At 42.0% G+C, this 12,234-nt stretch overlaps 1 long non-coding RNA gene across 2 annotated transcripts; it reads right to left on the bottom strand.

The window, feature by feature from the left end:
- Window positions 1-7,790: 7,790 nt before the first annotated feature.
- On the bottom strand, window positions 7,791-11,431 carry LOC307136179. 2 transcript variants are annotated; one of them, XR_013817750.1, is made up of 5 exons: window positions 11,198-11,431; window positions 10,539-10,591; window positions 9,717-9,883; window positions 8,919-9,159; window positions 7,791-8,337 (listed from the first exon to the last, which is right to left on the bottom strand). It is a non-coding gene; the product is annotated as an uncharacterized lncRNA (long non-coding RNA). The 2 variants fall into 2 exon arrangements; XR_013817751.1 differs by having other exon boundaries at window positions 7,793-8,337; window positions 8,989-9,159; window positions 11,198-11,426.
- Between the last annotated feature and the right edge of the window lie 803 nt (window positions 11,432-12,234).

The following is a 12,234-nucleotide window of genomic DNA, read 5'->3' on the forward strand; positions in this document are numbered from 1 at the left end:
GAGTAAAGCAGTAGTTTTGTATAATGAAGAGGTGGTTTTGGAGTTATATGTTAACTGTGCGTGCACACTTTCCAAATAATTTTTTGAAATTATCTTAAATGTATAACACATTGTTTTTAACATTTAAGTTTTTCACAAAAAAAAGTAAATAAATAAATTTCTCCATAATTATGCATTACTAATCTTTTTTAATGTAAATCAGCATAAATTGAAGGTGTACCATAAAAAAGAACATGCTGTACAAGTACTTTTTATATAATTTAAATATTATTATATATATTTTTCCCACATCAAAGTCATGAGAATGTGTGTGTGAGTGTGTCAGAGCAGAGTAGGCTCTCAGAAAAGGAGGGGTTTAGAGAGGCTGAATCTATGCTTGTGCGTGTGTGTGTGTGCGTGTGTGTGTGTGTGTGTGTGTGACAAAAATGACAAATTTTGATAAAATATGATTAATTCTTTAAAAATTAATCTCAACAATGGAATAAAAAAGTCCTGATAAGATTTTCTTTTAGTTGTGAAATATGACCGACATGTTTTTGATGTTTCATGATATTCACAATTTTGAAGTGGCCCCATTATGCTTTTTCGAATAGTACCTTTCATGTTGTCACGGAACGCTCTACAACGCCTCCTCCTGGTTTCACCAGATCCCTCTCTCCTGCGTATTAGGACTGCAATTCCCCTCCTTCCTCCTCTGCTCATTATCATTGCATCATTATCACCTGTGGATCCTTAGCTCACCTTTATCTGGACTGCTCTGCTCATTGTTCATTTGTGAAGTCTTGATTTACCTATACTCTGCCTCTAGCTTATGCTTGTTTGATTTACGCTTCCTGGATTACCTTTCATGTGTGCTTTTGTTTGATCTTTATGACTGCCTATCTCTGCTGGCTTACCTGTGTTAATAAATTACTGCAAATGGATCCGAACGCTTCCGCCTCTTCGTCACAGAAGACTTCACCAAAACAGGATCCAGCAGATTTCCTTTGACTGGCCTCCGAGGTATCCTCTCAAGCCGAGGTGCTGATCACCCATCAGCAACAGCTGGTAAAATTAACAGCTCTCACCGAGGAGCTCGTGAGATCTGTCCGAGCTCTAACCCCGCCGAGCGCGGCTGACAATCAAGCTCCGAATCCAACCGCACCTGCTGCCGTTCCACCCGCCGTGAGTAACAATTCAAACCACCCAAAATTATCCCTTCCTGAGAAATTTGATGGCTCACCTTCTGCCTGTAAGGGATTTTTGTTGCAGTGCAGCTTGTATTTTGACCAGCAGACACAGTCCTATTCCACTGATGCGAGCCGTGTCTCCTTCATATGTTCCCTACTCACCGGCCGGGCTCTGGAATGGGCGACTGCTCTCTGGTATGGAGGTCAGCTCTCTTTTCCCTCTTATGATGAGTTTTTAACCCAATTTAGAGAGGTGTTTGAACATTCAGCGGGAGGAAAGGATCCAGGAGAACTACTGCTCACGTTACGCCAGGGAAATTCTACCGCAGCGGACTACACACTCTCGTTTCGGACCCTGGCAGCTCAAACTGGATGGGAGGAGGAACCTCTAAAGCTCCTGTATCGCAAGGGATTGAACCCGGATCTCCAGGGAGAGCTGGCATGCCGAGACGACGGTAAATCCTTGAATCAAATCATGGAGCTCGCTATCCGCCTCGACAACTTGATTCGCTCCCGACACACACCTCTCAGGTCCAGCTTCTTCGAGTGTGCTCTCCCCAACGCGGAGTTGGAGCCCATGCAGATTGGTTACACACGCCTCTCTACGGCGGAGCGGGAGAGGAGACGCCGAAAACATCTCTGCATGTATTGCGGAGAGGCGGGACATCTGAGGGCCACATGTCCGGTTAATCCAGCGCTCAAGAATTCTACGGCGGTGAGTTCTAATCCCTCTTCTAAATTATTTTATGTGGAGAGTTCTTTGAAGTTTAACGGACAAACTCTAAACGTGAAAGCCTTGATTGATTCTGGTGCTGCTGGAAACTTCATCGATCTTGCATTCGCCAAAACTCATTGTGTTTCTCTCCTCGCATGTGAGCCTGGTGTAACTGTGGAAGCGCTAGATGGTCGCCCCCTGGGGTCAGGAGAGGTGCAAAACACCTCGCAACCCCTCATGCTCAACGTTGGGACACAGCATTCTGAGACCATCCAGTTATTCACTATTCACTCGCCCATGCATCCCATAATCTTGGGGCTTCCGTGGCTGGAGAAACATAACCCCCAAATTTCCTGGTCTGACGGTACTGAAAGGTACTGAACACCACAGCGCTTCCCTCAAGGGAGTGGATTTTCAGAGAATTCCCCCCGAATACCACGACTTAGCTCTGGCTTTCAGCGAAACTGAGGCTTCTCATCTTCCTGCTCACCGTGCTGGCGACTGCTATTGAGCTTTTGCCTGGAGCTGTACCTCCACGCGGAAGAGTTTACCCATTGTCACAACCTGAAACAGAGACCATGAGAGCGTACATTGACGAACAGCTGGCTAAAGGTTTCATCACTACCTCTACATCTCCGGCTTCCGCCGGATTCTTTTTTGTCAAGAAGAAGGATGGGGGTCTTCGGCCGTGTATTGACTATCGTGGTCTTAATGAAGTGACAGTGAAATATCACTATCCTCTCCCGTTAGTTCCTGCAGCCCTGGAGATGCTCCGTACTGCCCGCTACTTTACCAAGCTGGACTTAAGGAACGCATACAACCTGATTCGCATACGGAGTGGTGACGAGTGGAAAACTGCGTTCTCTACTACATCCGGGCACTATGAATATCGGTTAATGCCGTTCGGCCTGTCTAACAGTCCTTCAGTTTTTCAAGCTTTTGTAAATGAAGTTTTCAGAGACCTGTTACAGCAGAGAGTTATTGTCTATATTGATGACATTTTGATTTTTTCTGATTCCCTTGAGGAGCATGTCCAGGATGTTCGTGCGGTCCTCACGCGGCTGATTGATAACCAGCTCTATGCCAAGCTCTCCAAGTGTGAGTTTCACCAGACATGTATCTCCTTTCTGGGCTATATCATCAGTGCGGACGGAGTTCTGATGGATGACAGCAAGGTCAAAGCCGTGGTAAATTGGCCCCAACCGTCCTCTGTTAAAGAGCTGCAGCGCTTTTTGGGCTTTGCCAATTTTTACCGCAGATTTATCCGCAATTTCAGTGTAATTGTAGCTCCGCTCACATCTTTGCTTCGAGGAGGGGGGAGACATTTTAAGTGGACAGCGGATTGTACCGCGGCCTTTGATCAGCTCAAGGAGAGATTCACTTCTGCTCCTATCCTCCGTCACCCGGATCCTGAGAGGGAGTTTATCATTGAGGTGGATGCGTCTAACACAGGAGTGGGGGCTGTCCTGTCGCAGCGGTGTGGTAAGTCTGCAAAAATGTTTCCATGTGCCTTTTATTCTCGCAAACTCAACTCCGCAGAACGCAACTATGACGTGGGTGATCGCGAACTTCTGGCCATGAAGACCGCCTTTGAGGAGTGGAGCCACTGGCTGGAGGGAGCTCAGCAGCCTTTTACGGTACTCACTGATCACAGAAATCTAGAGTATATCAGGTCAGCTATGCGCTTAAATGCTCGCCAGACTCGTTGGTCTCTGTTTTTCTCAAGATTTGACTTTAAGATCACCTACAGGCCGGGCTCTCAGAATGGCAAAGCTGACGCCCTATCCCGACAGTTTGACGGTCCTTGTGAGGAATCTAAGCCTGAACCCATTATTCCCACTACTCTCATCGTGGCCCCTGTTCAATGGGACATTATCACTGAAATCACCGCATCCCTAAGTAATCATCCCGCTCCGCCAGAATGTCCCGTTGACCGTCTCTTTGTTCCGCCTGGGTTCCGCCACCGTGTGCTTCAGTGGGTTCACTGCACCCCCAGCGCTGGTCATCCGGGTATCGCGGCTACCATACAGTTAGTTTCCAATCGCTTTTGGTGGGCTTCACTCCAGTCTGATGTCATAAAGTTTATTCATCAATGCTCTGTTTGTAATACTGTGAAATCCTCTCATCTCAAACCAGCTGGATTGTTACAACCTCTGCCAGTACCACAGCGTCCCTGGTCGCACATCGCAGTGGATTTTGTTACTGATCTACCTCCTTCCCAGGGGTTTACTACTATTCTCTCCATGGTGGATCGCTTCTCTAAGTCCTGTCGTTTTATACCTTTGACTGGTCTGCCCACAGCCTTACAGACAGCCGAGGCTCTTCTCAACCAGGTGTTCCGTCTCTTTGGTCTGCCTGAGGACATTGTCTCTGACCGCGGTCCTCAGTTTACCTCCCGTGTCTGGAGAGAGTTGTGTTGCAAACTCAATATCAATGTCAGTTTAACTTCTGGTTACCATCCTCAGGCCAACGGGCAGGTTGAACGTCTAAACCAGGATTTGATTCGATTTCTGAGAACTTACTGCCACCAGAATCAGCAGGACTGGAGTCGCTTCCTGGCCTGGGCGGAGTATGCCCAGAATTCTTTGTTAAAGCCTGCCACTGGTCTAACCCCTTTTCAATGTGTTCTAGGATTCCAGCCTCCCCTCTTCCCATGGGCTGGGGAGCCATCCGACCTCCCAGCAGTAGATGCATGGCTCCGGCGCAGCGAGGCCACCTGGGATGCTGCTCACGTTCACTTGCAGCGTGCCATACGCCGTTTTCAGCATCAGGCAGATCGGAGGAGGCGTGAGGGTCCACGGTATCGACCCGGTCAGTGGGTGTGGCTCTCTGCACGAGATCTCCGGCTCAAGCTCCCGTGCAAGAAACTTTCTCCTCGTTTCGTCGGACCATTCAAGATCCTTCGTCAGATAACTCCTGTTTCTTTTCGTTTGGAACTCCCTGCTCATTACAAGATCTCACCCACATTTCATGTGTCCCTTTTCAGACCCGCTGTCGCCCCCAGGAGAGAGAGGAGCCGGGAGGAGGTCGCTCCTGTGCAGACTCCTCCCATTGAGGTGAACGGTCCGGAGGCTTTCCGGGTGCGAGAGATCCTGAACTCCAGGCGTCACGGCGGGGTGTTGCAATACCTTATCGACTGGGAGGGGTACGGTCCCGAGGAACGCTCCTGGGTCAGGTCTCAGGATATCCTGGATCCCACATTAACTGTTGCTTTTCACCGAGACCACCCAGACCGACCAGCTCCAAGACCCCGTGGTAGACCCCGCCGTCGGCCAGGTCCTCGCTTCCGGAGCCGCTCGCAGGGGAGGGGCTCTGTCACGGAACGCTCTACAACGCCTCCTCCTGGTTTCACCAGATCCCTCTCTCCTGCGTATTAGGACTGCAATTCCCCTCCTTCCTCCTCTGCTCATTATCATTGCATCATTATCACCTGTGGATCCTTAGCTCACCTTTATCTGGACTGCTCTGCTCATTGTTCATTTGTGAAGTCTTGATTTACCTATACTCTGCCTCTAGCTTATGCTTGTTTGATTTACGCTTCCTGGATTACCTTTCATGTGTGCTTTTGTTTGATCTTTATGACTGCCTATCTCTGCTGGCTTACCTGTGTTAATAAATTACTGCAAATGGATCCGAACGCTTCCGCCTCTTCGTCACACATGTATTGTGTAATATATCTGTTTGTGAATGTAAAAGGTGTGCAAAGTCTCAAAGATCAAAGTGCATGATAAATGGAGTTATTGTCTCCTAAAAGAAAGAATAGATTCTGAACTGCCGAAACGAGTCGTCAGTAATTCCAGTCTCACTTCCTGTTACATACCTACGTAACATTAGCCGCTTTTCCACCGTCAGGCCGAACAGTTCTCATTGCAGAACCGTTCCATTCCGGTAACGGTTACATTTTTATTTTCCACTGTTGGGGCTGATAACAGCCGCTCTTTGGAATGTAATTCAAACGCAAGTTTGTTTAAAGACAGTATGTAAATAGCGACCACGTTATGGAGGGGAATCAGGTATTTCTTTTAATTGTATGATTATTCTGCATTAACGTCACTCAATTAGCGATCTTAGCCAGAGAAACTTTCAGCAGGGCAACAGACAAGTGACAAATCCTGAGGTTAGCTAACCGTGCTGAGAATTCCCGGCCTGTACCAGGCTCAAGTGGAAACTCAACTTGAACCGTTCCTTACCATTCTAAGATCCGTTCGGCCCGATGGTAGCAAATTGGCATAATACCAGCCTATGGTCTAACCTAAAGTCTACTTTGACACTCAAACACTAGTTGTAGCTGTGGCATGAAAGAGTTTAGTTGTAAAAAGGAGTTGAAAAGATTATCCACTGTAAATCCACTTTGCATGCACTTCAAAGGGATGAGGACTCGTGCTGGAATTGATATGGAAATACTTGCATCATCATTAGTGTTTGCATTACTGTGTATCTATCAAGAACTGAAGAAGTCTTCTGAGCTGAAGTTCAGTTATGGTAATTGGTGTTTCGGTTCCGACACGCACTGTAAGCGGTAGACCAATCACATAAAAGACTGGGCCATCTTACCAATCAGAGCAGAGTTGGCTCTCTGAAAAGGAGGGGTTTGGAGAGACTGAATCTTCGAATGAAGCACTTTATTGTGAGAAATGTATATTATGAGAAAAGGAAAGTCATGTTTTTTGAACTTGGATGTATGTTACCCTATAATACCACTGTAATACAGTTCTTTGTTCAGGGAAGAAGGAGGCAGGAACCGTTGAACGTTTCAAGACTTAACACAAAATGAAAGTAAAAGCGGCAGCCCCTCACGGACGACTTCCTCGCACATACATAACAAAACGTAACCAAAACATAACATAAAATCCAGGCCTCAAATACAATCATGCTGATTTAAAAAAAATACATAATATATTATAAATGTCCCCCCTGCCACACATCCATGTCATGAGATTTTTTTCTGCATGACAATAAGGAAAAATAGTGTGAAAATATGTTTAATTGTCATTAATCTCACAATGGAAAAAAAAAAAAAGATCTTGATGAATGCGTTTATTGCAGCATAGCACTGACAAAGCACATGTAGCACTTTGTGTTCACCGGTGTCAGAATGAACCCAGAACATCAGTTTACCACTCTTATTGTAAATGAAATTGCTCCTGTTGTAACAGCTGTGGTCTGTATGTTAATGAAGTTGTGACACCTCTTTGTCTGAGATGGTCCTCTGTGTCCCACACCCATTCCCATTCTACAAATTGATGACCATTTGCTCACGATGTGATAAACCCAAATGGTACATAATACATTTTATAAACAATACATAAACAATACAACTTGACTTTCTCTTTCTCTACGATAATTAAGCCATTTTGGGGATGAGTGTATTCCAAATTATACTTTGGAGTGGAACCTGAGTCGAGGCAGACTACAATTTCCTACAAATCCTAAAATTGGCTTCTTTTTTGGATGGGGTGAAATGTCACATGCACTGTAAACCCGAATAAGTTGTCAAAACTTAAAAAGTTAAGAAATGTCAAGGTTTTTTTATTTTGTAATCATACATTTTAATTGCTCTGAACTTGAAACATTCGAGTAAGCTAATTCACACATTTAAATGAGAAATATCATGTCACTTGACTAACTTTAACTAGAGTTAAATGCCACACTGTTAGACATTTATAAGAGATTTTACAGTAACTTGTGTTGCCAGTAAGTTACTGTATTTGAGATTTACAGTACAATAACCGCATTTCAGTTTACAGTAACTACATGTTACTGTAATTTTGTAATACAGTACCGTTACTGTAAACCTTGGTTAACAGTGCATTAATCCTAATCCTATTCAATCATTAATACTTACTAAATTACATTAATTCTTACATTAATCTATCCTACAGAAGTAATCCAAACAGACAATTATTATGAAATATAAAATTCTTTATTTAAAACATTTTAAGTGCTTTAACTTAAACATGTAAATGTGTGGAAAAAGTTCACTTTAAAACATCCTCGAATCAAATCTTATTTTCAGAAAATCATGTATAAAAGTAATCAGAGTGCATTCAATATCACTTATTTTACATTTTATTTACATTTACATTTATGCATTTGGCAGACGACTTGCATTACATTCAAGATACACATTTTACATTTTGTCAGTTCTTGCTTTCCCTGGGAATTGAACCCATGACCTTGCTAGCGCCCCACACTATTGTTTGAGCTACAATTTTAAAAACTCTGCAGAAAATAGTTGGTAGAATACTGTAAATAGTTGGTTGAAGAATACTGTAACTTTGGTGCAAAATACACATATACATGAATAAAATATAAACAAAGAGCAAATTAATTCTGAAACAAGTTATCACAACACAACACAAGTTTCATGTCTGTACCGATCTGTGCCATCTTCCACATTGGATGATTTCAAACAGGAACCAGGATTCTGCTCCATTATGGCAAGAAGTCCCTCTAGATAAGAATGATATGAAGTTAGTCATACAATTTGAGTATACACAAACTTTTTACACTGTTGGAATTTAATAAAAAATAATAATCCCATTACAATTCATCATAATGGTAAAATAGTATTTTATAGACAGTTAACACTTTGAGGTTCACCTAGCTCAACGTATGCTGTCTAGTCTAATCCAGTCCTACAATGCCTTCATGAAGATGTGAAATGAAATGTTCAGTTTTTGTTTTAGCTGGTGATTCAATGTTATGAATATTTTGAAGAATGTACTTTGTAGTGATGCTGAACCTGATTGCATATTAGAGAGGTGTCTCTGTTATTTAGCTTAACAAAATTGATATTGAGTAAAAAAAAACTGTCAGTACATAATAGTAGCAGCAGCACAAACTACATGCCCCAAAAAAATAATATTACTGAATCACCTCAACATGATTTCACAAACTATTTAATCAAAAACAACAATGTAACCTTTTATTGCAGGATGGATTAAATGTATACTGCATTAGCTTTAGTAAGTTAATCCTCAAACTTAATGCTACATTCACACGGGGCACCGGCGTTAACGCTTCTCATTTACTTTGAATGGGTGATGTCATGCGTTGCTGAACTGAATTGTGGGTTCCATCGCGTCGCGTCGCTTCACTCACGTTGCAAGCGGCAGAAGTTGAAAGGTGTGTTGGACATCAGCTGTGGCTTGATGCAACCAATCGGCGAGAGTAGCTGCGTGCAGGCAGGGAGGAGCTGCAAACGGAGACGTGAAGTCTGACACTTTCTGCTTCCCGCAGTGATGCTTGCACTGTGTTTGCACACTTTATCAGCTGAAGTGAAATAAATGCAATATTTGTCAATACACAGATGTTTCAGAGACATTTTTTGTCATGTAAAACTTTATGCACTGCTTAATACAGCGTGTGTTTGTACAAGAATAAAGTTAACATTCAAGCCTAAACTATCAATGAAGGGGGGGTCTACGTTTTTCATGTTTTATTTTGATAAACATGACAATATAACATCGCAACTACATGAAAAGAGGTTTAACTGTAATAAAAAAGAGATTTGTGCGCATTAGAGGAACTGAAGGTTTTAGAATAAACACGAAACACATGTGATCGCTGTCATGCGGAGAATCTGGCCAATCGTGGAACAGCTGTGTCCTCATCAAAGTCCGTGCAGTCGCTCTGGAGAAACTGCACCGCCGGTATTAGCCGACCGCTCTCGAATCACTCTCGCGGTGCTTTGATGCCATACGTCACTGTCACGTGGCGTCGGCACTGTCTCAAGTCAGACAAAATTTCTAACCGGCATGACGCCCTGTGTGAATGCAGCAGCGTAAGTGTCTGTGTACATTACATATCCCATTAAAAAAGTGTCTCACCTAGTCCAAGTTTTTCCATTCAAACTCCATTAGGTGGCGAAGGAAGGATGACACTCTGTTGTTGATTACAGTTGTCTTCCTGTTCACAACTTCCCCGGTCTTCCGACTCACTCCAGTTTTGGTGGTGCATCTTGTTCCCTCCTCTGGGTTTTTCCTCACGAAAAAAACTTAAAGCAAGAGAAAATTAAGAGAATAAAGATATTTTAAATTTCATCACCCTTAGTGCCTTTGCTTTAAATTTTTTGGGTAACACTTTAGAATAATGGTCCGTCATTAAACGGATAGTTCACCAAAAAAAAAAAAAAAAGTAAATTCTGTCATTTACTCGCCCTGTTGTTCTAAACCTTTTAAAGAATGTTTGTAACCAGACAATTTTGAGGCACCATTCACTTCCATAGTAGGAAAAAATTGCTATAGAAGTGAATGGTGCCTCAATCTGTTAGGTTACAAACATTCTTCATCTTCTTTTGTGTTCAGAAATGTATTCAGGTTTGCACTTGAGCAACATTATTCTAAAGTTTTGCCATGTTTTTTTCATAAATTATATTTCATCTGCCAAAATCATCCAAAAATTGTCCAGGACTGCTTAAATTCCAGAAAATAAAATTATAATCTGTCAGTCCTGGACAAACACAGTTTTGGATTATTTTAGAATAACATAATTTATGAAAAAAACATGGTACATGGCTAGTTACAGCTAAAAAGAGGTGGAAAAACTAAATAATTTTGTGATTCAGTTAAACAGACCCGACTAAAACATACAAGAAAAACTTTGAATTAACAGTAATATGTGGAGAAACAAAGAGGAGTAACGTTACTTACCGTTGTATGAGTTCCAGTGTCGCACAGCACAGGCAGGCTCCTGGTTTTCTTATCTATAATGTAAAATAAATAATGTCAATCCAAATGTAAACTTTGCTTGTTAACGACATTATTTTTGCAACTAGTGGCCAACGTTAATTTACTAACTAACGTCGTCCTAATGTATGCTTAATATGCTCGATAAACAAAATCTTAATTTTATTGGTAAAGTTAATTCAATAAACTCACTAACGTTAAGTCTTTTTAAAAATAAAACTACAGTTTTAGTACCAAAGCTGACGCAAATGATAACCTAACGTTATGTAAAGTATGTTGTCCGGGCCGTGAGCTCTCTCCTCGGGCAGTAACGTTACACACAACGCTGGCTGCACTGGTTCCTAATCTAATTCAATAAACTCATTTAAAAAAAATAATAATAAAACGTTAGGTTTGCCTCAGTTTTTAGCAGCAAAGTTTAAGCAAATGATAACCTAACGTTATGTAAAGTATGTTGTCCGGACTGTGAGCTCTCTCCTCGGGCAAAACTTACAACGCTGCACCGGTTCCTAATCTAATTCAATAAATTCATAAAACGTTAGGTTTACCTCAGTTTTTAGCACCAATGCTGACAAGCTAAAATTGGGGTGCAGACAACCGCGGCTAGTACAAATCACACTTACCTTGTTTGTTTGCCGTTCTCACAGGGGATGAAAAAATCTTCGCAGGGTGTCTGGACACAGCTCATATGTTCTCTGGGACCGTGAGCTCTCTCCTCGGGTGAAACTTTCAACGCTGCACTGATGGTTCCTAATATAAATCTAAAGCAAATCCTGTCGATCCCAATTGTGCCAAATAGGCCGTTGTGGTAAATACAGTATTATACTTTATTTTTTTTAAATACAGGAAATCACTGTATTTGGTGTTTGACGTAATAGAAAATACCCATGATGCAACGGGAATTACAGTTATTTACTGTAAAGAGAATTTACAGTATTATACTGGGTGATATATAGTAAATAACTGTACAAATTACAGAAATGTCTAACAGTGCAATTTGCTAATTGGTTACACATTGCTTTGGTAGCATAGCCCTTTCTGAATACAGCTATAAAGTATTTAACATATATCTGTTCTCAAACTAAGCTCATGCTCCACTCGTCACCATGGTAACCCTACACAAAAAAATCGTCTAATTCTTCTAAACTAGCAAGACATCAAACACTACTAAATAATATCAAACTTAACGTTAATCTTGCACAAAATAAAAAACATAATATAACGCTTATTTTTTAGCATTTACTGTCCCTTTTGAGTGTCATGGCAAAGCATGCTGGGAAATAGAAATCCCAGCCCAGTTTCGGGAAAATTTAATTAGTCTAAATTAAAAGTTCATAAAACTTAAAACAATGAAACATTTCAGATTACTTACAGTAAAATTTACATTTACATTTATGCATTTGGCAGACGCTTTTATCCAAAGTGACTAACAGTGCCCTTATTACAGGGACAATCCCTCTGGAGCAACATGGAGTAAAGTGCCTTGCTCAAGGACACACTGGTGGTGACCGCTGGGATCGAACCAGCAACCTTCTGCGTATCAGTTCCATGGTTTAACCCACTGGACCACCATCTCAAAATGAGTCCATTTTGTGAACTCAAAAGAAAAAGAAAGTTCTAACTCATAAAAGTTCATTTGTTTGGTCTAATTTGTTTAATT

The sequence above is a fragment of the Gobio gobio genome (genome assembly GCF_949357685.1).
Source record: "Gobio gobio genome assembly, chromosome: 13".
NCBI classification, from domain to species: Eukaryota; Metazoa; Chordata; class Actinopteri; order Cypriniformes; family Gobionidae; genus Gobio; species Gobio gobio.